The following is a 24,899-nucleotide window of genomic DNA, read 5'->3' as shown; positions in this document are numbered from 1 at the left end:
GGCAATCTTGATTCCAGCTTATGCTTCTTCCAGCCCAGCATTTCTCATGAAGTACTCTGCATATAAGTTAAATAATCAGGATGACAATATACAGCCTTGACGTACTCATTTTCCTATTTGGAACCAGTCTGTTGTTCCATGTCCAGTTCTACCTGTTGCTTCCTGACCTGCATACAGATCTCTGAAGAGGCAGGTCAGGTGGTCTGTATTCCCATCTCTTTCAGAATTTTCCACAGTTTATTGTGATCCACACAGTCAGAGGCATTGGCATTGTCAATAAAGCAGAAATGGATGTTTTTCTGAAACTCTCTTGCTTCTTCAGTGATCCAGCAGATGTTGGCAATTTGATCTCTGGTTCCTCTGCCTTTTCTAAATCCAACTTGAACATCTGGAAATTCACGGTTCACGAACTATTGAATCCTGGCTTGGAGAATTTTGAGCATTATTTTACTAGCATGTGAGATGAGTACAATTGTGTGGTAGTTTGAGCATTCTTTGGCATTGCCTTTCTTTGGGATTGGAATGAAAACTGACCTTTTCCAGTCCTGTGGCCACTGCTGAGTTTTTCAAATTTGCTGGCATATTAAGTGTAGCACTTCCACAGCATCATCTTTTAGGGTTTGAGATAACTCAACTGGAATTCCATCACCTCCACTAGCTTTGTTCGTAGTAATGCTTCCTAAGGCCCACCTGACTTCACATTCCAGGCTGTCTGGCTCTAGGTGTGTGATCACAGCATTGTGATTATCTGGGTTGTGAAGATCTTTTTGTGTAGTTCTTCTGTGTATTCTTGCCACCTCTTCTTAAGATCTTCTGCTTCCATTAGGTCCATACCATTTCTGTCCTTTATTGAGTCCATCTTTGCATGAAATATTCCCTTGGTATCTCTCATTTTCTTGAAGAGATCTCTAGTCTTTTTCATTCTATAGTTTTCCTCTATTTCTTTGCACTGATCACTGAGGTAGGTTTTATCTCTCCTTGCTATTCTTCGGAACTCTTCTTTTCTCCTTTGCCTTTAGCTTCTCTTCTTTTCGCAGCTATTTGTAAGGCCTCCTCAGACAGCCATTTTGCTTTGTCAGACAGCCTGTCTGACAAGCAGACTGTTATTCATCCTCCAGAACTTGGCTCATGTCTTCCTGGGTCAACTTCGACAGACGTTGGCGGTCATCTTTTGGCAGTCATCTTTTCCCTTTCCATTGCCCCTTGTGCAGCCAGTGTCCCATTATTTCATGACTGTCTTGTTCCATGTCTGTGGTTTGTTAATCTGTAGCGCCGTGGAAGGCAGCAACTTTGTCTTGTCAAGTTGGCATTTCTTGCCCAGCTCAGTACCTGGGCTCCCTATCCCAGACCACCACATACCATGCAGACAAAGACACCTTATATTAGTTACCACTGATATGCCTAGTGTCTAGTATAAGATCTATTCTGTAGTAGGTGTTCAATTAATATTTGTTGCAAGATAAATAGTGGGCGCTTTTAAGTATCTGATTGCATGACATAACCCAGGAGTTGCCACTGAAAGGCCCGTAGCATAATCAATCTGTGGACATATTTTGTGTGGCCACCCAGTATTTTTTAAAGTTTTAAGATTTGACACCTCTCCTGTTATTTTGTTCTTGGTCAACTTCCTCATTTGTTATCTGCCTGGTCCTGGGACATATAGTTGGGGGTATAGAGAGGTGGGTAGTGGTTTAGATCGCTAGGGCTACAATAAAAAAAAATACCGTAGACTGGGAAAAGGAGAGGAATTTATTTTCTCACAGTTCTGGAAGCTGGAAGCCCAGGATCAAGTTGGCAGGTTTGGTTTCTGTTGAGGCTTGTGTCCTTGGCTTGCAGATGACCACCTTCTCGTTGTGTGCTCACAGGGTCTTCCCTTGGTCTGAATGTGAATGTGTCCTAATCTCTTGGAAAGACACCAGTCATACTGGGTTGTGTGTGTGTTAGTGGCTCAGTCATGTCTGACTCTGTGTGACCCCATGGACTGTAGCCCACCAGGCTCCTCTGTCCATGGGGTTTTCCAGGCAAAAATACTGGAGTGGGTTGCCATGCCCTCCTGTAGGGGGTCTTTCCGACCCAGGGATCAAACCCTATGTCTCTTGTGTCTCCTGCATTGGCATGCAGGTTCTTTACCACTAGCACCACCTCAGAAGCCCTAAAGAGAAGCTAAGAATGATTCTAGGCACCATACTATAACTATAATACTATAGCAGGGCTCAGCCTGCTCTTTGCGACAGCATAAACTGTAGCCTGCTGGGCTCCTCTGTCCATGGGATTTTTCAGGCAAGAATACTGCAGTGGGTTGCCACTTCCTACTCCAGGGTATCTTCCTGACTCAGGGATCAAACCCACATCTCCTTTGTCTCTTGCACTAACGGCAGATTCTTTAGCCACTGAGCCATTGAGCAACTTTAGGGCTCACCCATATGACCTCTTTTAACCTTAGTTACCTTCTCAAAGGCATCTCCGAATACTGTCACATTCTGAGGTGCTGAGGCAGGGGTGATGTCAGCACTTCAACGTATGAATTTGGGAAGGACACTATTCATCTTAAAATAGGCAAGGACATGAACGTTCAGGTGCTGTGGTCTCTGCTTTGTGGCTGAAGACTGTTGTAGAACTCTGGAGCCTTCAGAGAGAGCAGTTTGCTCACTGAGGCAGAATCTGGAGACAGAGCATGCACCTGCCCCAACACCTAATCTCTGCTCTGATCACTATCATCTGGGGATCATATTCATGTTTCTTAAACAACTGACATTTAGGTAATGTGCCAGGTAGAACTTAGGTGCTTTTCAGTTTGGTAATCCACACCTTTTCATTCTGTTCACTCCAAAAGCCGACGTGCAGGCTGCAAACTGTCTTTGCCAAGGGTTGGGTGGACAGTTGGGAAAAGCTCTGTAATGACATGGCACCACCTCCGTTTGCTGTAAGCAAACACCCAGGTCCTTTATTACCCTTGAAACCTGCACTTGTGACACAAGTTGGGCTTAGAAGCGAGTCAGATGCCAGCTTTCTGGGTCAAAGTTCCTTCAAGCCCTGCATGTTAATCAAAAGCTCAACCTTGGTTAATGAGGCCATTGAGTTGGGAAGAACTTTGGAACAAATGATTACCTATTTCAACTAGAGGAGTTAACAGAACTCAGTATTTTGTTTCCCAGAGGTAGGTTGCAGACTTACGGTCTTTCTTGGAAAGGGAGGGAGTGAGAGTCCTGTGCGGTTTTATTAATTCTTGGTGGACTAGTAGCATGATGAAGTCTGCTGTACAGAGCCTAGTTAATCAAATGTGTTTACGTAAAGATGAAGCTGAATACTTAAGGAATATTGTTCATATATGGGCAGAAAAGCCAGCTGCAAAGGGCTTCCAAAGGTAAAGAAATATTTTAAAACGCTAACAGCTCACAGACTTCAAACCATTTTGAGTGTTTGGTGATTTACCCTAAAAGACCACAACTTAATGTGCCCTGCAGAAAGAAATTTAAAGGAATATAGTAATCATAGCTGCCCTCCATTGAGTGGTCTCTCTCACGGGGCCCTAAGGGCTTCATGGCCCTCATAGCCCTGTTGTCTTATTTGTTGTCACAGTGTCCCTAACAGGTGGATAGCAGGCTCATATTGGATGAGAAAAAGAAGGATCAGAGAGGTTGAGTAGAATGTCCAAAGTCACTGAGCTAGCAAGCAGTAGAGCAGAGTTTGAACACCTAGGGAAATCCATGAGCTCCCTCTCCCAGTTACACCACTTCTTTATGTGTTTTCCTCTTCTCTCCTTGTCAGAGCTGAGATTTTTTCACTTGAATATCCTTTGTGCAGGCATGTGTGCCCCTTCAGTCATGTCCGCCTCTTTGCAACCCCATGGACAGTAACCTGCCAGGCTCCTCTGTCCATGGGATTCTCTAGGCAAGAATACTGGAGTGGGTTACCCTGCCCTCCTCCAGGGAATCTTCCCAACCCAGGGATCGAACCTACATCTCTTGCGTCTCCTGTATTGACAGGCAGGTTCCTTACCACTGTGGCACCTGGGAAGCCCTGAATATACCTTAGTTAATATCAACCTGAATAGCCTTGTGGAATTGGCAAAAGGACATGACCTATTTTCTCCATGTATGTGAGCCAGTGCAGAACTCTTGTACTGACTGGTTATGTAGCTTGCCCTGTAATCAATGCACACACAAAGGTGTGCCGTAATCAAAGCGCCGTATTTCTTCTTTTTCCCACCTCCCCTCCGTCCACTTAGCTGTCATTAACCGCACGCTCCTCGTTAGCCGTCTCCGGGTTAATAGTGTTATCTTTTCCATTTCAGAGTTCGGATAACAGAGGCATCAGGACACCTTGTGTCTGGCACCCTAGCAGTGAGCAGCCACTCCTGGGCTCACTGAGGAGGTTTGGTAAGTGATCTGACTCTGTCTTCCCTTCAGACAAACATCATCAAGGGTTGGAGAAAAGTAGGTGAATAGTACAAATGTTAATCCTCTCTCTCTATCATTATTTATTTATTTTAAAAGTTATTTAATTCATTTTCGGCTGCACTGGGTCTTCATTGCTGTGTGGGCTTTCTCTAGTTGTCGTGAGCCAGGGCTGCTCTCTAGTTGGGGTGTGTGAGTTTCTCGTTGCAGTCGCTTCTCTTGTTGTGGGTCGTGAGCTCTAGGGCGAGCGGGCTCAGTAGTTGCGGCACCTGGGCTAAGAGCACAGGCTCAGGAGTTGTGGTGCACAGGTTTAGTTGCCCTGTGGCATGTGGGATCTTCCTGGATCCAGGATTGAACCCACATCTCCTGCATTGACAGGCGGATTCTTTACCACTGAGCCACCAGGGAAGCCCTTCTCTCTCACGTTTTAACCAATGCTTATTGTTTTCGCTTCTGGACATTTGCTTAATTTACTAGGCCAGAGTGTCCTATATGTTTATAAGTACCATTGGCCCCAGAGGACTCCCACAGTAAAAAAAAAATGACCGAGGCTATATGCGAATGACTTTGCTTGAAGTCTTTTAATACTGAGTTTTTCTTGTAGTTCACTGCATTTCATAACTCTAAAAGTACATTTCCCCTCATAATTTAACGTGTCTAAAATGGGGATGCATGTTATGGAGATTCTGATTTGGTGAAATACAGCATTCTTCTAATAACCATCAAATGACTATCATTAAGTGTTCTCTGTGTCCTATTTTGCACAAAGTGCAAATGTCTTTAGAAACTAGTATCTTTGTTACTCCCTCTGATGAGACAGGTAGCCCGTGGACCTCCTTAGCAGTGGTGCTGGCATTCAGAACAGCCCATGTGACCTCATGGAGCAGTCAGTTAGATAGCAGATCCTAAAGCCAGATACTGTCTTATCCAACACCTGCTTCCTCTCCAGTGGTTGGCATCGTGGCGTTTACAAGTAAGATGCTCTATTTTAGAATATTTCACCCCAGAATGATTTGTCAGGATGATTTATGTATGCATGAGTGCTTGTGCTAAGTCACTTCAGTTGTGTCCGACTCTTTGCAACGCTGTGGACTGTATCCCGCCAGGCTCCTCTATCCATAGGGATTCTCCAGGCAAGGATACTGGAGTGGGTTGCCGTTTCCTTCTACAGATTTATGTGTGAATGAGTCCAAATTCACATTCATGTTAAATGCATGGGTAAATAGCGTCTTTATAGAGTATAATGCAGTATGGACTGGATTCTCCAAATCACATGGATCTGATTTATATAGGCTTTAATATTTTCAGAACCTCTATATTATAGGGAACCACACGTGATAGTACATTAACCTTAAAGTCAGTAGGTGAATCAGTTAACAAAGGTTTTCCCTAGCACAGTGCCAGGCTCTGTGCTACATGCTGGGTAAGTAAGACAGAAAAGATTGGTTTTCTGCCCCCAGGAACCTGGTCTAGTAGTCAAAAACAAAGTGAAAGTCGCATCTGATTCTCCAGGCCAGAATACTGGAGTGGGTAGCCATTCTCTTCTCCAGGGGATGTTTCCAACCTAGGGATCGAACCCAGGTCTCCCACATTGCAGGCAGATTCTTTACCGTCTGAGCCACCAGGGGTCAAACCAGACATTAAATAATGAAAGAGTTGTGAGTGGGCCGAAGAAGAATTATAAGAAATTAAGAAAGGACCTACTTTGAACGTTAGTGAAAGGAGTGACCGTCAGGGAAGGTTTCTTGGAATTTCAGTGCTGTTTTAACTGAGACCCAAAGAAGAAGGAATGGTTTACTAGGCATGGGAGACTGGGGGCAGTCAGTAGCGACTTGTCAAATGAGGATACCTGGAGGCTTTCAAAATGGGCCAGTGAGCATCAGGTTCAAGGAATAAGCATGAACCTAATGGGGAAAGAGGTAAAGGAAAGTGGCTTCAGATGAACAGATGTCAAATTCTGGAAGAATCTTTTGACTTAGTCAAATGTCTGTAAGAATGTCTTTAAAAGACCTTTAAAGAGACTTTTTTGGTTTTGTGATTCAACATATATTCTTCCTTTCCTATTAGCATCATTTCCTAGAGCTGGATTCCAGATTCTATTTCCCTACCAATCTTTTGAGTTCTCAAATCTGTGTTCTTAATTTCCCTCATTTACCCCTCACAGAGGGTGATCAGCTTCTAATAAGGGATTGTTTTCATGAACAAATGTGTCCACTTTTCTTTTTCTCTGTTTATTTAATGGCATCAGGGAGGGGTGATTTCTCGTAATGGGATATATAATTCCTCCATCCAAAAGCCAGGCTTAAGGAAAAAAAAAAAAAAGATGGAGGACTTCCTTCGTGGTCCAATGGTTAAGACTATGCTCCCACTGCAGCAGGGGGCCAGGTTTGATCCTGGTTTGAGATCCCACATGTGATGTGACATGGCCTCTCTCTCTCTCTCTCTCTCTCTATATATATATATATATATATATATATATATATATATATGGTTTAACTAGAATGGACAGAGGTCAGCTACTGACCTTACTTCCATTTTGGACCATTATGAGATTCTCAGATACCAAATCTTCATGCACTATGTTGACATTTTCTATCCAGAGTACTGTTGAGCAACTGAGTAACTTAACTGACAGATTCAGAAATTCACACCTGTGCATTTAGACATGTGCACATATACACACGACGTGGAACCCCAGTTTGATTGAATTGACCAGACTTGCTGGTTTCTTAGTCATGAATGAATTTGATGTCATTTTTGAGAGATCTATTGAGTGTAGGGGCCTACCAGGGCTAGATATATCTTTTTAACAGAACTTCTAATTTTATTTTTCAAGATTTTTCTACCTCAGTTTGAGATAAGATTGATCTGTTTTCCCCATTCAGAAGGAAAGGGAATCACTGGCCATGATTGATATATAGAAATTTGAACTTTTAGTGTGAACTTTTGGTGACCTCTTTGGCCAGTCCTCTTAAAACGTTAACATTTAGGTCATTATCTGACTTTTCTCAAGTCACAGGAAGTCTGTGCACCTCCATCAAGACAGGACATCAGGTGGTGGGCATTCATAGGAAGGGCAAAGGGGGAAAATCACAGAATTTCTGGTGGCCTTTAAGTAAAATAGTGAAACATTTTGAGTGCTGACCTTTCCTGGTCATCATAGCCTAGATTTCCATTCCAAGTAAGTTAATAAATTCAGGAGTGGATATTGTTTAACCTGTAAGCTGAAGATGCAAGTTACTTTTGAAAAAGAGAAAAAGGCGAACAGCTTAATATACTGTTTTCTTTGCTAAAATGACTCTTCGTATTCCTTTACTGTAGATTTCATTTGATGAGATCACAAATTTCTTAGAAGCAATTTTCCTCAAATCCCTAAAAATTACCAGAAGGGCTGCCTTTTGGAAAATGATCTTGACATCATTTTGTTTGAAGAAGGCATGCTATACCTCAAGTAGAACTAGGCTCCTTACAGTCACCTAACTCATGTGGCCCATATAAAGGAAACCTGCTAAAGAACAGGTACACAAAAGATGAAGCGAGTGAGTTGAAACAAACTTCTTTCATTTGCTCAACTACAAGGCTGCTGAAGTCAGTCTCCAAAGGCAGGTTCTAATTGTGGCTTTTATGCTTCTTCTGAAAATAGATGTTTTTTTCCATCACATGTTACTGCTTAGTATTTACTTTGTACCATATAACTTATTACTGCAGAGAGGGGGAAAAAGGCCCATAATTTAATTTGATGCAGGTGAATAAACTTAAAAGTACTCCATAATGAGAGATGCTGGGGCAGGAGTGTGAGGAATACAAAGATGGACCAGATGTGATCCTGGCCCCAGAAGAGTTTCGGGGTGAAAGCTAAGCCATTTAGTTATGCTGCGCTGCGCTGCCCTGTGCTGTGCTTAGTTGCGCAGTCACATCCGACTCTTTGCAACTCCAGGGACTGTAGCCCGCCAGGCTCCTCTGTCCATGGGATTCTCCAGGCAGGAATAGTGGAGTGGGTTGCCATGCCCTCCTCCAGGGGATCTTCCCAACCCAGGGACTGAACGCAGGTCTCACACATTGCAGGCAGATTCTTTACTATCTGAGCCACCAGGGAAGCCCAAGAATATTGGAGTGGATAGCTTATCCCTTCTTCAAGAGATCTTCCCAACCAAGGAATCAAACCGGGGTCTCCTGCATTGCAGGCAGATTCTTTACCAGCTGAGCTACCAGGGAAGACCATTTAGTTATGAGAAAATGTTAATAAAGCAGGAATGAGTCAAGCAATAAGCAACAATATATGAGTAACAAGTAAACTCATATAGTTAATGTATTTTTGAAAATGCAGTAGAAGTTAATGAGTCTCTTTTCTCATCTCTATCCAGGTTTACCAGAGAACAAATTTGTTACTTTCTTGTCTAGACCTCTTGTCTCCTTTTGTGTTGTCTGATATCTGATCCAGTTTAATAAAAGTGGTAATTCAGGTATGGAGCTGGCTGGTGTTGAGAACTTATGCAAAAGTAACTTATTGTGTAGCCAAAGTCCTTTGCTATTTATAAAGACCAATGGTGATATATGCCAAAGAAATTTCCAAGACTTGGTATCAAAGTAGTTAGGCCCAATTCACACTTAGCTTGTTGTGGATATCAAGCAGTGACTTCATGACATGTCATTCCTGTAACTAAGATGATCCTGAGGTGTGTTTTTTGGATCCAAATCAACAGACGTTAGGAAAAACTGGTTTTCTTAAGGAAAAATTGGGTTTCATGGGGAGTTTGTGGCTAATCCCAAACTGATAATTTCTCTTACTAAAATTATTTCATCACTTGGACAAAAGTTTCACAGAGCCAGTAGTTCCTTTGGCAACCTGCTTGATGACTTGCTATTTGCAAAACAAGGTAACCCGTTTTCAAAAATGGAAAGGTGGCGAGGTGAATGTAGGCCATGACTCAACCAATAACATCATGACGGATGTTTGCCTACAAAAGGAGGACTGTCTTCCTAAAAGGAAGAGGTTTATTCCCATCATGGACAAAGAAAAAGAAAGCTATGGGCATCAACAGGATGTGTGTCTTTTGGCAGAATGACGATCGATGATGGCAGTATACTCTGTAGGAGGCTATTGGTATGGTGGAAAGCAAAGAGAACACTTCACGGTTATGAGGCTGACATCTGTGGCTAACGTCAGCATTGGGCCTTTAGGCAAATTTCATGGGCAACACTCAAATGCCAACCCCGAAGTTTCCAAGAACAACGTCTTCATTCCAGTCATTAGACAAGCATCAGAATTATGCTGAGTTGGGGGGCCAACGTTCAGGCAGTTTGCCCCCAAGTGTTAGCAGTTGATGCAGCAGGGACAGATGGAGGCAGAGATCTGACATTCACTTCAGCCAGGTTCACAGGTGTCTGTGCTGCCCAGAAATATCAGTAACAGAACTACATTGCTTTCATCAAGAATGACCCACGTTCTGTGCCTGCAAAATAAGTGACATCATTTTGAAACTAAAACCAGCATCTGCAACATATAAGGGACAGCTTAAGCAAAGAATGAAGCAGTTATTGAAGAGTCAGGCTGGGATGAAGGGAGCCGAATCCAGTCTGGGCCTTTATTTAAATCTTAACTTGTTAGTACCTGCTAATTTTTGGCAATCTCCATCTGTGCAGTCAGCCACCAGCGATTCTGAGAACCATAAAATATTGGTGTCAGAAGAAACCCAGAGGTGATGATGAAAATAAATGATAAATAATGGCAATAATGATAATATTTATTGAGTGCTTACTCTGTGCCAGGCACCAAAGAAGTCTTTTAATGGTATTATCTCTTTTACCTGTATGAAAATGTTAGTCACTTATTTGTGTCTGACTCTTTGTGACCCCATGGTCTATATCCTGCTAGGCTCCTCTGTCCGTGGAATTTTCCAGGCAAGAATACTAGGGTTGGCTGCCATTCCCTTCTTCAGGGGATCTTCCTGACCTAAGGATTGAACCCGGGTCCCCTGCATTACAGGCAGATTCTTTACCATCTGAGCCACCAGGGAAGCCTTTTACCTGTATGGCCTCATTTAATTTCTACAATAATCCCATATAGGCATTAAGATTCCTGTTTGGCAGCTCAGGAAACTGAGGTATGAAACAGAATGTGTAACTTGCACACAGTCACAGAGTTTTAGTGAGTGCACAGCAAAGCTGGCACGCTCACTGAGGTCCATCTGAAGCCAGCGTCTACACTGTTTAACTAGTAGCCCCTCAGAAGGCAAGGGATCCTCAGAAAAAGGCATGTTTCTTTGGCCAGAGTTCATTGAGTAGCCACAGTCCCCAGGAGTTCAATCACACTTTGTTCAGTGAAAATGATGAAAGGGTGTATTGAAAATGACAGATCATATATTCTGAAAATAGAAGCTATGTATAGTTTAATATGCAAATTAAAAAGTTCTGTGGTGGGTTCTCTTTTGGCCTCTAGTTCCCCTTCACTAAAGAACTGGCTGCAGCTTTTCACCAGTGTGGCTAAGAACACAGTCATTCAGGTCTGGATCACTCACTGCCCCTAGACCCTTTGAAATGTTCTAGCTCTGGGATATCTGCTGACGCTTCAGGCATCAGTCATCTTGAGAACTTAAAAAAAAAACAATGCATAGGCCCTGCTTACTGAGACCCTAATATCATTGGTCTGAGAAGGAAACCTACCGTCAATATTTTTTGAAAACTCCAAGATTGAGTCTCGTGTAGGTCCCATGTGGAGAACGACTGGTTTACACTTGTGGAAAGCATAATTTGTGTTCTCTAGCAGCTGTTTTTGTTTTTTTGTTTTTTGTTTTCCTGTGGTCTGTGAAGATGGTTTGGGCCTTAAAAACCTTTGGGTCTTAAGAAGACGCTGTCACTGCTTGGTGGCGTACCCTCTGAGACTGGATCCCCTGTTTACACCACCCCATGACATGTCCAGGGAGCCACATCTACACATCCTCCTTATAACACTGCCGAGAATATACACTTTAATTACTTTTCACCTAAAATCTTACAGATTATAGTGAAAGTGAAGTCGCTCAGTTGTGTCTGACTTTGAGACCCCGTGGACTGTAGCCCACCATGCTCCTCTGTTCATGGGATTTTCCAGGCAAGAGTACTGGAGTCGGTTGCCATTTCCTTCTCCAGAGGATCTTCCTGACCTAGGGATCAAACCCAGGTCTCCCGCATTGTAAGCAAGATGCTTTACCTTCTGAGCCATCAGGGAACAGCGTAATGATCAAGGAAACTTTACTGTCTTGACAAGTCCCGCTATCTATATATGTGGTCACTAAAATGCACAGAGCTGCTCCTGTTGCTAAGTTGCTTCAGTTGTGTCCGACTCTGTGTGACCTCTTAGACAGCAGCCCACCAGGCTCCCTCGTCCCTGGGATTTTCCAGGCAAGAACACTGGAGTGGGTTGCCATTTCCTTCTCCAATGCATGAAAGTGAAAAGTGAAAGTGAAGTTGCTCAGTCATGTCTGACTAGCAACCCCATTGACTGCAGCCTACCAGGCTCCTCCGTCCATGGGATTTGCCAGGCAAGAGTGCTGGAGTGGGGTGCCATTGCCTCCTCTGAAATGCACAGAGACATGCATATAAACAGTTTAGTTCCATTTTAGGTCTAGGAAGGTCTTGAAAATGTCATCTGTCCTTTAATGAGACACCAATAAGAAGAGATTATTTTTACTCATCACTCTGCTGTCTCACTTAAAAATTCCTTTTGTAAGCTTTCCCTCTTTATTCACACTACCACCTTCCTCGTTCTAGTCCTAACTTTATTCCTGATTTATTCCAATAGCCATGGAAGGGGAAAAAAAAAAAAAAAACCAGCCTAGAAGAAGCTACATCAAAGTGCCAACTATGGTTGAGGGTGAAAGGTAGAGGTCTAGTTTTAATTTTTATAATGCTTTTCAGTGATTTACTCATTTTCCTAAGTAAGCAAGTGTTACTTTCCTAAAGGAAAACCAAGACCCTTTAGCAGAATAGCCCTCTTTGTTATTCAGTTGCTAATTCGTGTCGGACTTTTTGCGACCACATGGACTGCAACACACCATGTTTCCCTGCCCTTCACCATCTCTCGGAGTTTGCTGAAACTCAGGTACATTGATTCGGTAATGCCATCCAACGAGCTCATTCTCTGTCACCCACTTCTTCTCCTTCCCTCAATCTTTCCCAGTATCTTTCCAGTCTTTTCCAGTGAATCATCTCTCGGCATCAGGTGGCCAAAGTATTGGAGCTTCAGCTTCAGCATGAGTCCTTCCAATGAATATTCAGGGTTTATTTCCTTTAGATTGACTAGTTTGATCTCCTTGCTGTCCAAGGGACTCTCAAGAGTCTTCTCTAGCACCATATCAATTGTTATCTTGAGTGAGTGAAGTCGCTCAGTTGTGTCCGACTCTTTGCAACCCCGTGGACTGTAGCCCACCAGGCTCCTATGTCCATGGGATTCTCCAGGCAAGAATACTGGAGTGGGTTGCCATTTCTTTCTCCAGAGGATCTTCCCAGCCCAGGGATCGAACCCAGGTCTCCCTCATTGCAGGCAGACGCTTTAACCTCTGAGCCACCAGGGAAGCCCCGATTGTTGTCTCACTGGTCTCTGAATGTATGTGTCCATTATACAATCCTATCTGTGGTTCACTATCAGATCAAATTCTCAAAACATGTTTTTCTCCTGTCATTATCCTGCTTAAACCTTCCGGGGCTCCCATTGCTCTTGAGAAAAAGTCTAACCTTCTGGAATCCAAAGGTCTCCTTCACCTAGTCCCACCCTCTGCATGACCCCTTATCTCACCATACCCCCCTTTCTGGCCAGCCCAGCATCCCCCTTGTCCTGGAACCAGGAGAACTCTATCAGTTGCTTTGCTCATGCTCTTCCCCCCATGGAGAGCCCCACACAATCTGCCCCTTTCTGTGTATCTGTCTAAATGCTGCCTTTCCAAGCTTGGCCCAAGTACTTCCTTCCTGCTACATTTGTCACCTTCTATTTGTCTCAAGGACGGCAAATAGGTTTCATTATATACGCCACATCCTAGCAATTGAAAATATGGAGAATCCCGAGAGCTCATCCCTGCCCAGAGGGAACGGGTTCTGTGAGCCACAGTGGTTTCTGCCAAAGGTGCAGGGGGAAGAAGTGACAGGATATCTGTTACATATCTTCCATCCGTATCTTTAACTGCTTTTTTAGACCTGTGATGCCCCGTACAGTAACCACTAGCCACATGTGGTTATTCAAACTAACTAAAATTCTGGTGGTGGGTTAGTCCCTAAGTCCTGTCTGACTCTTGGGATTCCATGGGCTGTAGTCCACCAGGCTCCTCTGTCCATGGGGATTTTCCAGGCAAGAATACTGGAGTGGTTTGCCCTTTCCTTCTCCAGGGGATCATTCTGAAGCAGGGATCGAACTCCAGTCTCCTGCGTTGCAGGCAGACTTTACCCACTGAGCTACCAGTGGGAATTAAAAATAAATATCATTAAAAGTTTACTTCGTTAGTCATGAGACAGTCTGGGTCTTGGGTCCTGGGACCTTTTACTGCAGTGCTTGGTCCTGGACAAACGTCTCCTCGAGCAACAAAACACAAAGAAACTGTGAGGAACTAAAAATAACTGTGCACATACTGAGTGGAGGCAAATTAGGAACAAAACACTAAAAGGCCAAAACCAAAAGGGCCAACTGCTGCTTCTGAGGTGCTGGGAGCCAGAGCAGGGTACTGCCCGTTCACACTGCTCCGTGCCTACCCTCACCCCATTTAAGGGACCAGCTCACCCCACCTCACTCTCTTGTGCTACAGCAGGAGTCTTAATAAAACCTTGCCTGAATTCCTCTTCTCGCCTCTTATTAATTTTTATTGATTAAAGAGTCCAAGAACTACCCACATTTTTAAAAAATTAATTTTCTTTTTGGCTGTGCTGGGTCTCCATTGCTGCGTGGCTTTTCTCTAGCTTTGGTGAGCATGGGCTACTCTGCAGTTCTGGTGTGCCGGCTTCTCACTGCAGTGGCTTCTTTTGTTGTGGAGCACAGGCGCCCTAGAGCAAGGGCTTCAGTAGTTGGGGCACGTGGGCTCAATGGTTGTGGCGCATGGGCTGAGTTGCTCTGCAGCATGTGGGATCTTCCCAGACCAGGGATTGAACCCGTGTCTTCCTGCATCGGCCAGCGGAGCCAGCAGGGAGGCCCCACTACCCACTTTTGAAGTACTCAGCAGCCACACATGGCTACTGGCCACTGTGTTGAACAGCAAAAACAGAGAAATGTTGCATCATCATAGGAAGTGTTATCAGTTCTGCTTTAGCCCTGCAATTATGTAATAATGTAAGGCAATATATTTGTTTCATGTGTGTGTGTGTGCCTTGTTTTCTCAGTGAGCTCAAAAGTTTTTCTTGGGCAGGACTCTTCTCTTACACTTCTTTTGTATCCCAGAGCACAAGCCAGTGCTGGGTATATATGGAAATACTGTATTTGTCGAATTGAATGTTTAGTACCAACTTGGCAATGTGCAATGAAGTCGAGTAGTAGAAATAGAACTAATTTTGGAAATTAGGAAACCAAGTTTCTGGCCCCAGCTCTTCTGCCAGTCACTGTGTCAGCTGGACTATCTCATTTAACTGAAGTAGGTTATAGTTTCCCCAAATGTAAACAGTTATAGGCTAGGCTCTGTCGGAGGGTTTTTCCATGTTTGGAATTTTGTGATATATATGCATGCTTCCCAAGTGGTGCAACTGGTAAAAAAAAATCAGCCTGCCAGTGTAAGAAATGCAAGTGATGCAGGTTCGATCCCTGGGTTGGGAAGATCCCCTACAGTAGGAAATGGCAACCCAGTAAGAATATTCCAGTATTTTTGCCTGGAAAATCCCATGGACAGAGGAACCCAGTGGGCTAAAGTCCATGGGGGTCACAATAAGTCAGACACAACTGAGCACACACACAAGTATGAGGACTACCAAAGTATGGAGTGTTCACTTTTAAGCAGAAATGCAGTCATGTACAACACACACACACACACAGATACACCTGAAGAAAACCAGAAAACTAGCCTGTTAAAAATATTCTAACTTATTTAAAATTCCATCCTATTTATCTGATTTTCTGACTATATAAGACTATCATTTTAAGGATTGATTTCACCAGATCTATAGCTAAATTCTTTGAAGAGGATCATAGCAAAGGGAAGATGACTCCAAAAGCAGAGAATGTTAGACCAGGCAAGTGCGACGGAGAATTAGTGGTCTTTGTCAGCAACAAGGCAATGTCACAGCTGCCTCATGGTTTGTTTTGTTTTAATCAGTTTATTTATTTATTTTGGCTCTGCTGGGTCTTCCTTGCTGTGCGGGTTTTTTTCTAATTGTGGCAGGCAAGAGCTGCTCTCTAGTTGCATACACGGGCTTCTCATTGCAGTAACTTCTCACAGGCTCTAGGGGCTCTGGCTGCAGTAGCTGCAACTCCCTGCCTCATGGTTTTAACAACCAAACTGAAAACCTCTAGTTTATGCTGCCCACCCTTAGCTGTTGCTCTAAGTAAGGGACCAGCAAACTAAGGCCCACTGTGCTGCCAGTTTTTGTATGTCGCTCAGAATGGGTTTTTACATTTTTAAGGCTTTCTCAAAGAAAGAAAAAGAAACATATATAACCATTTGGCCCGCAGAGCTGAAAATATTTACTATGTGGCTCTACACAAACAGCCAGTGAGTGACCTTCCTGTACAGATCCAACCACTTTTCAAGGCAGATCGCTTTCTGAAATGTCGTGATGGCCTGTGGCTCAAGCACAGTGGATAAAACTCCCTGTTCTCCATTTGCCAAGTCAGGGAAGGGCAGCTGCTGGGGGCGAAGGCTGGGCCATGGCTCCACCCCCCTTCTATTGGAAGCAGGCAGGGGCCTTGACTCTGAGTGCAAAGCCAGTCCTTGGATCCAGTCTGTGCTCTCTGGTCTTGACGTTGGAAATTTGATGAGTCACAGTTTCTGGCTGTGTCTTCCTTGACATTCAGCATTCAGGAGAATAAATTCTGGAGGCCCCTTGAAGGGAAAAGCTGCACACTCCATGGTCATCCAAGCTTATCTGAGGCAGGAGCCGGGCTTGCATCTCCGTTTGTTATTCTTTTCCTTTTCCCCTCTCCTCCAAGACACTCCTTTCAGTGCTTGAGGGTTCTGGATTGCATATGCAGATAGAGAGACTGCCGGGGAGACACAGGGGCCACCAGATAGGGCTGGGCCGGTATCTGAGCTCAGACAGCAGCCCTGTCATGTGGGCCTGAGACACAGGGTGAAGTTGACTGTTTAAAAAATTTTTTTTAATTACTCTTTAACGTTCTCTTCAGACATCCCATGGAAAAGGCCCTTGGATTTCTCCAAACCCTCTCTCTACCTAGGCCTGCTCTCTAGGTTCTCACCAAGATTTGGTTCCTAAAATGTACTTCTTAATTATCAAACTTCCCTGGTCAGTTCAGTTCAGTTCAGTCACTCAGTTCTGTCTGACTCTGTGTGATCCCGTGGACTGCAGCACACCAGGCCTCCTTGTCCATCACCAGCTCCTGGAATTTATTCAAACTCATGTCCATTGAGTCGGTGATGCCATCCAACCATCTCATCCTCTGTCGTCCCCTTCTCCTTCTGCCTTCAATCTTTCCCAGTATCAGGGTCTTTTCAGATGAGTCAGCTCTTCATATCAGGTGGCCAAAATATTGGAATTTCAGCTTCAGCATCAGTCCTTCCAATGAATATTCAGGACTGATTTCCTTTAGGATGGACTGGTTGGATCTCCTTGCAGTCCAAGGGACTTTCAAGAGTCTTCTCCAACACCACAGTTCAAAAGCATCAATTCTTCGGCGCTCAGCTTTCTTTATAGACCAACTCTCACATCCATACGTGACTACTGAAAAAACCATAGCCTTGTCTAGACGGACCTTAGTCGGCAAAGTAATGTCTCTGCTTTTGAATATGCTGTCTAGATTGGTCATAACTTTCCTTCCAAGAAGTAAGCATCTTTTAATTTCATGGCTGCAATCACTGTCTGCAGTGATTTTGGAGCCCCCCAAAATAAAGTCTGTCACTGTTTCCACTGTTTCCCCATCTATTTGCCATGAAGTGATGGGACCAGATGCCGTGATCTTAGTATTCTGAATGTTGAGCTTTAAGCCAACTTTTTCACTCTCCTCTTTGACTTTCATCAAGAGGCTCTTTAGTTCTTCACTTCCTGCTATAGGGTGCTGTCATCTGCATATCTGAGGTTATTGATACTTCGCTGGCAATCTTGATTCCAGCTTGTGCTTCATCCAGCCCAGCATTTCTCACGCTGTACTCTGCATATAAGTTAAATAAGCAGGGTGACAATATACAGTCTTGATGGACTCCTTTTCCTATTTGGAAGCAGTCTGTTGTTCCATGTCCCGTTCTACCTGTTGCTTTCTGACCTGCATACAGATTTCTGAAGAGGCAGGTCAGGTGGTCTGGTATTCCCATCTCTTTCAGAATTTTCCACAGTTTATTGTGATCTACACAGACAAAGGCTTTGGCGTAGTCAATAAAGCAGAAATAGATGTTTTTCTGGAACTCTCTTGCTTTTTTGATGATCCAGCAGATGTTAGCAATTTGATCTCTGGTTCCTCTCTCTGCCTTTTCTATAACCAGCTTGAACATCTGGAAGTTCACGGTTCACATATTGCTGAAGCCTGGCTTGGAGAATTTTGAGCATTACTTTACTGGTGTGTGAGATGAGTCCAATAGTGCGGTAGTTTGAGCATTCTTTGGCATTGCCTTTCTTTGGAATTGGAATGAAAACTGACCTTTTCCAGTCCTGTGGCCAATTTCCCTGGTTGCTCAGTCAGTAAAGAGTTTGCCTGCAGTTTGAGAGACCCTGGGAGGGGAAGATCCCCTGGAGAAGGAAATGGCACCCCACTCCAGTACTCTTGCCTGGAGAATCCTATGGAGGGAGGAGCCTGGTAGGCTACAGTCCATGGGGTGGCAAAGAGTCACGACTGAAGGACTTCACTTTCACTTTCACTTTCCAGTATTCTTGCCTGGAAAATCGTTCAGATCTAGACTTTTTTTTTTTTTCTTCTCCTTTTGTCCCATTCTCTCCTCCAGGCTAATTTTCAAAGTTCTATCACCCTTCTGTATACACAACCGCCTTTAATATAATCTGGTGTGCCTCACATCTAATAAAAATCCAAATTTACAAAACAAAAGATCTGAAAGTTAAATCTTCCCTTTGTTAAAGAATTTTCCTGTCTGAAAGACTAGTATCTCTCTCTGTCTCTCTCTACCCGCCTTGCTTGTTTCTTGCTTTCTACACTTCATTATGCATAGTAGTAGAAGTAGTTAGTTACTCAGTGGTGTCCGACTCTTTGCGACCCTATGGGCTGTAGCTTGCCAGGTGAATATTGCTGTCCTCATCGTACAGGCAGCCTGGATAAAGTAAATACAAACACAGGGATCAAACCTGGTTCTTTTCGGTGCCTTGGGGGCCTTCCCCTTTCTGTGCAGTCTAGACTTGTGTAGCCCCTCCTCTGTGTCTAGCTGACAGGGGACATACTCTTGAAACTGGAGGAGAAGAAAGGTGACTAGGGCACACATGCTAAGTCACTACGTCATGTCTGACTCTCTTTTGACCCAATGGACTGCAGCCTTCCAGGCTCCTCTGCCCATGGGAATTCTCCAGGCAAGAATACTGGAATGCATTGCCATGCCTTACTCCAGGGGTTCTTCCCGACCCAGGGATTGAACCCACATCTCTTACATAGGCAGGTGGTTCTTTACCATGGCGCCACCTGGGTGATTGGGGGCAGGCGGGGGGAGGTCTGAGTTGTCTGCAAGCAAATTCATTTTTGTATTTGCAGATCTTGAGGTGCAGTGAGTATATACCCGTGCTGCCATCTGTAACATAAAAAATGATAGTTTGTTTACTGTCAAACCTTGGCTCATTAAATATATCCAGTAGCCTGGGTCATGATCATACGAAAAATAGGACCTTGGCTCACTTAAAACAATAGTTGCATTTGCTTCAGTTGGTACAGATTCATTTGGAGAAATTACCAGTCCTCAAGGATGATTCTAGTCCAGCACCAAGCTCCCAGCAGCTTCCAATTAATAGTAACGAGCAGTGCCCGTGTGCCACTGCTCCATTCTAGAATTCCCAGCCTGGAAAAAGACAGTTGTCATGCCGAGGGAAGCATCCATTAGGAAAGTTTGCTCTGAGTCAAATACTCACAGCCAGTTCTGGATAGAATTTCCTGACACGCAGCCTTGGCTTCCATCCTTTCTGAGAGAAGAACATATACACAGCTGTGAGACAAAGGAGAAAAGAAATCAATTTGCTAAAATTTGGAGATACAGATATTCAGAAAAACCCATCATCTTTGGGATTCTCCATTAGACTTCAGTGTAACCCTAATGGTTACAAGTTGAGATTTTGGTGTCTGAGTGAGTGGGTTCCAGTCTTGCCGTCCACCAATAACTAGTTTTACTTAACTAGGGATCTCAATAATACTTGCCATATACGGTTTTGGAGATGACTGAAGAGGTAGTATTTGTCAAGAATTTAGTGCTGGGTATGATACACAGTGGGTGTTAAATACATGTTAGTGTGTAAGCACATGTGTGCAGGGCATGGTCTACTGCAGCTTTTCTCAAACGTTCTGGGCTCAGAACATCTTAACAGACAAATAAAATAAAGGATACTCAGATAAAAACTTCAGATAAATAATAAAGTAATTTTTTTTAGTATAAATATGTCCCAAAAGTTTCATGGATACTTAAACTAAAATATTATTTGTTGTTTATCTGAAATTCAAATTTAACTAACACAACAGTGTTAATCAGCTATTCTTCAATATAAAATAAAAATTAACAGAAATTAACTCTGATTTGCATTTTTATTTGCTGAATCTGGCAACCCTGTCTTTACATTCTTAAGAATTATTAAGGAACCCAAAGTGCTCTTGTTTATGTGGGTTGTATCTGTAACTATTTATCACATTAGAAATTCAAACTAAGAAATTAAAAATATTTATTAAGCACTTCAAAAATAATTGGAATTTCTTATGTTAACATAAATAACATTGTATGAAAAACTATATTTCCAAAAAAATAGATGATAGAAAGCACATTATATTTTTGCAAATAATTACCAGCTTGATAGAAGTCAACTATATTCTTATATCTGTTTCTGCCTTCCATCTGGTGAAATACATTATTTTTATTGAAGTAAATAAAGAATACTCGGCTTCACAAAGATATGTAGTTGGAAAAGAGAGGGGTATTTTGATATACTTTTCAGATAGTTGAGAACATTCTTCTTTGCTATTAAAGCCAAACTCTATAAGAGATAGTTTCTTAAAGATTAGTTGTAGTATGGAATCTGAAACCATATCAGTGAAATTTTTATACTCATGTTAAAATCCACTGGTTTACTTGTACTATGAATGGGTCTTTTACTATGTGTGATTCTGTAACATTGTGAATTGGTCATTTGGAAAATACTGGTTTACTGAGTTGTGAAGATCATTGAAATATTGATACATTTCATTATATAATATTTTTAAAAATCACATTTACTAGTATCACAACTAATTTCATCAGAAAAGCATTTAATTATGACCAACTATTAAGCTCATGGTGGTGAATGTAAGTTCTTCAAAAGTTTAACTTTTGCTTGAAAGCTCCAATTTTATCATTGGAGACAAATACCATTAGTTGTGTTCTTTGAAGAGACAGGCACATTTCATTTGTTTCTCCAGAAAGTATCTACCAGATACCCAGAATCTGGATAACCATAGTTTAGCTTCAGTTATTCTTTCAAGTGAAAATAGTGTTCTGTGCCAGAAGCAGCTGTAGCTCCCCTGTAACTGTCACACACGCGGCTTTTCTTGAGTCTATAGTCATGATTAAGTATGCAGCAAGCGTGTTTCGTGCATGCTTCCCATTTCATCACACAGAATATTTAAAAAGATGTATGCTCAAGAGTCAAGATGTGTTAGATGATGGAATTAATGTTTCCCTGCTTCAAGTACATTCAAAAAAATAATAAAGACAACTTCTAGTGCCTGCTAATAGAAAAATGCTATGATTACTAGTGCAAATTGGTGCCACTGTCTTCTTTTGTGCTGAGGTACCAGCAGTGTAACCCTCTGCTGCCTTTTCATCATTGGTGCAAAGGTCAACACAGTGGAAAAATACAGAAATGTCAGTATTATTATGAAAATTGTTTTGACTTTGCAGACCTCTGAAAGGGTCTCCCAGGGGATCCAGGGACCTCACTTTGAGAACCTTCTGGTCCCAGTGAAACTGTTACTGTCCCAGTGAAAGACAGTTGATTCTTCATGTGTTCCCCTTATCTGTCCCAACATCTCCTTCCTTAAGCAGTTTGGAAAAACACTAGAGACTGTTGGGACCTTTCTTAGGGTTTGATTTAGGCTGGGCTGGGTAAGTTTCTGAGGCTGCCTTCAGGATGCTCTCAGATGCCCTCTCCAGAAAACTGAAGGGGCTTGAATGAGTCAGGGTAGTAGAGACCTCTTCAGGATTCTGTAGGACTTACTCGCCTCGCTCCAAATAAAACATTCTCCTCTTGCTGCTTCCTCCTTATCGCTGGTGTCTGAGAGAACTCAAAACCCCTTTCAGAATCTGCAACCATCTTGCAGATCAAATACATGCTGCTACTGCTAAGTCGCTTCAGTCGTGTCCGACTCTGTGCGACCCAATAGACGGCAGCCCATCAGGCTCCCCTGTCCCTGGGATTCTCCAGGCAAGAACACTGGAGTGGGTTGCCATTTCCTTCTCCAATGCATGAAAGTGAAAAGTAAAAGTGAAGTCGCTCAGTCGTGTCTGACTCTTCGCAGCCCCATGGACTGCAGCCCACCAGGGTCCTCTGTCCATGGGATTTGCCAGGCAAGAGTACTGGAGTGGGGTGCCATTGCCTTCTCCAAAATACATGCTAGATTCAGATATATCTAAGCTAGAGGTGGGCCTCTGGAATGACAGACACTCTAGTGAAAGGGCAGAGAGAGGTTGATTTTTCTGCCCTGACAGAACTCGGCAGTTAAAAGTACCAGGGGGACACCTGCATGCTGGCATACCCAAAACAGTAGCACAAAACCCAACTTAGAATTGCATGGTTGGAAGTGGGAAAATGCTATTATCAAACATTTATATTGCCTGGAAGGCACAGTTCTTTCTCAGGGACAAAGCATTTATCCTCTGAGCAGCATGAGATGAAATATTTGAATACAATAGAACACCAAGGACTATATTTGACACGGGGAATTTTAACACAGCCCACAGTGTTTAAAGTCAAATATCAAATTTGTGGCCATAGGAAAAAAATGAACATAAAGGCTTACTTGAAGTGGGGAAATCCATACTATCCATATCTCAGTTTTTGTGGTTAACTGAGATCCTCGATAGTAGAATCTGTCAATAGATTTCAAAGTGAACAGGACAGATTGTCTTGGGGTGGAAAGGTGAAAAGAAGGATTGGGGAACCCAAGGAAAAGGAGTGGAAGAACAGGGCCAAATGTGTTCTTGTAGAGCCTAGAAAGCGTGCACAGGTGACTCTGGATTTGAGCAACAGATCCTCCCTGGAGCCAGGGTCCTTGTGGCAGAAGAGAGTGGATTAGATGAAGAGCAATGACTGGATTGGATCTGCTCTGATTCTTAGCTCTGCCCATATCAGCAAAGAGCATGCCCTGGGGCAGATTCGCTGAACCTATCTCCTCCTCTGTTGGATTAAATTAAATGAGATTATAGATCAGTTCAGTTCAGTCACTCAGTCTGTCCAACCCTTGGCGACCCCTTGGAATGCAGCACGCCAGGCTTCCCTGTCCATCACCAGGACTGTTAATCAGGTAACCGGTAATTGTTGTTCAGTTGCTAATTTGTGTCCAGTTCTTTGAGACCCCATGGACTGCAGCATGCCAGGCTTCCCTGTCTGGCATTTAATCATCAGTTCTTGTTTCATGGCATGATTTGATGGTTAATTTATTTGCCACCTTGTCTTTATAATCCACTTTTCTCATCCTCTTTGAATACAGAACAAAACAAAGCTACTACATCAAAACCCTAGACTCTCAAGTCACACCTGGAGTCATGTTTACTCCATTAGGCACTGCTTTGGATTCTGATATTGTCTTCACACTTTTTTTTTCTTCAGAATTCAAATATGTTCCTTAACCATAAGCACTGGACAGAGTGCTAAGGATGCAGAGGAGGCTACTCTTATGGTCTAGAAAGTGGTTGCCTTGTATGTGGATATGTGGTACAATGTGGCTTGGGTATCCAGGAGAGGTACTAATGAAAGGAGACTCCTATGAAGTGAATAATTATTCCCCAGTTGTGTGGGTTTGTCACTTCGCAGATTTGTTCCTCTTTGGTTTGCTTAAAGAAGGGGAGGTGGGCTGTGGGGGTCAAGTGAGATAGACCCCCCCTTGCCCCGCAAATAGGATAAGAATTTGATGAGCCCAGAGGGAGGAAGATGAGAATATGCCAGAATTAGCAGGGAGACTCAGTCATACCATGTGGCGAATTTGAGGCTCTGAGAAGAGGCATATCTGAGGGTGGGGAATTGGGTGGTCCTGGCCGTGAAGGAGGGAAACCCTGGCCTGTCAGGAAAGTCCAGCTTCAGCCTCGTGACCTAGAGCCAGCTGTTGAATCTTTCTGGATCTCTCTTCAGTCGAATCTGGATGATAACACATGTGTTTCACTCCCTCACCAGCTTGTTTATCACATAAAATAAAAGAAGAAAGAGGGTGATAGGAGTAATTGATACGCACATCATCTCTCTGTCAAGGAGTTGGGCAAAAAAGGAAGTATAGAAAGGGGTGTAGGAAAGAGAAAATGAGAAAAAAAAATAAGAGAGAGAAGGAAAGGGGAAGGGAGGCAGGCGTGCAGGTATCTGTGTTAGAGGGCAAGACGAATTCAAGAGGAGAAACGCTGGGAAAGCACAGGCACTGCCAGCCTGGGCTGGAGGCCTGGGAGGCCCGCTCACCACGCCTCTGCAAGGCAGATAACCGGCCTGAGGATGCCCACCCGAGGTGGATTAGTCACAGCACTAACCTGAGGCATCTGCGATACTGAGGAAAACAAGGCAGGACCTATAGCGGTAAGGGGTGGGGGAGAAAAATGGACAACTACCTTGAAAATGCTTTGGAAATGTGTATATGCCATTTTCTATGCTCTCGGATTAAGAGTGCTGGCAGTTCTTTGGGAAAATCTTTCCTGGTTTTAGACATTTTTATTTTATAGATGAGGAAAACAGGCTCAGAGAGGTTAAGCGATTTGCTCAAGGTCACACAGCCGGTGTGCCCAAAAGCCTTGATCGCAATTCCCTGTTCAGGTTTCTTTCTACCCCGCTGGATATCCTGAAGGTATGAAATGAAGAATTCTAGGTATTCCTGGGGACTCCGGTGGGGGTGGGGACTAGAAAATGGGTTTTCTTATTTGCCTAACCTGGCTGTGTGTGAGATTCCAAAGCCAAAGTCAATTCCTTCTCTCTTTGGCCTTGGTCTCTTTTTATGGAGTCGGCTCGACGGTCACGGGATAA

At 43.4% G+C, this 24,899-nt stretch overlaps 1 protein-coding gene across 26 annotated transcripts in view; it reads left to right on the top strand.

Annotated features, from left to right (window-relative positions):
* RBM47 (RNA binding motif protein 47) overlaps positions 1-24,899 on the top strand; it is a 169,707-nt gene that overhangs the window by 64,950 nt on the left and 79,858 nt on the right. For 21 of the 26 annotated variants that reach the window (XM_042251339.2, XM_042251342.2, XM_027970942.3 and 18 more), the window contains one exon: positions 4,295-4,379. The exons of 1 other annotated variant lie outside the window; for it this stretch is intronic. The gene's annotated coding sequence lies outside the window, so the exon portion shown is untranslated. Of the gene's footprint in view, positions 1-4,294; positions 24,459-24,899 lie in introns of all 26 variants that reach the window. 4 more of the 26 variants (XM_060416988.1, XM_060416989.1, XM_042251338.2 and 1 more) reach the window with 2 other exon arrangements.

The sequence above is a fragment of the Ovis aries genome, chromosome 6 (genome assembly GCF_016772045.2).
Source record: "Ovis aries strain OAR_USU_Benz2616 breed Rambouillet chromosome 6, ARS-UI_Ramb_v3.0, whole genome shotgun sequence".
Lineage (NCBI taxonomy): Eukaryota > Metazoa > Chordata > Mammalia > Artiodactyla > Bovidae > Ovis > Ovis aries.
This window is presented reverse-complemented; position numbering and strand designations above follow the sequence as displayed.